The 318-nt window shown below is 42.1% G+C and overlaps 1 protein-coding gene across 1 annotated transcript in view; it reads right to left on the reverse strand.

Moving 5' to 3' along the window:
* LOC107594632 (coiled-coil domain-containing protein 17-like) overlaps window positions 1-318 on the reverse strand; it is a 5,637-nt gene that overhangs the window by 1,444 nt on the left and 3,875 nt on the right. The window lies entirely within an intron of this gene.

Here is a 318-nt window from a genome sequence, read left to right on the forward strand (position 1 = left end):
ATGATGCGATTTCAATTTTTCCTTTCTCTTTGGAGTGTTACAAGCTCTTGGTGCATAAAGAAGATCTGTAAAGTTGCAAAGACTAAAGTCTCAAATCCAAAGAGATATTCTTTATAAAAGTAAAGTGTCAACCACGCCTACCTAAAAGGGCTCATTCTAAGACGCCCCCACATGTCAACATCACGATGTGGGAAGATTTGCATAACGCTGCCCAAATGTTCACGCAAAGAAAGAAGGCGTAACTTTTATTCTCGCTGTAGTATTGTTGTTGCCGCCGCCGCCGCCATGTCATGAAGGTGCTGTGTGTTTCGTTGTGAA

This window comes from Sinocyclocheilus grahami, unplaced genomic scaffold (assembly GCF_001515645.1).
Source record: "Sinocyclocheilus grahami isolate Dianchi unplaced genomic scaffold, SAMN03320097.WGS_v1.1 scaffold187.1, whole genome shotgun sequence".
Taxonomy (NCBI): domain Eukaryota; kingdom Metazoa; phylum Chordata; class Actinopteri; order Cypriniformes; family Cyprinidae; genus Sinocyclocheilus; species Sinocyclocheilus grahami.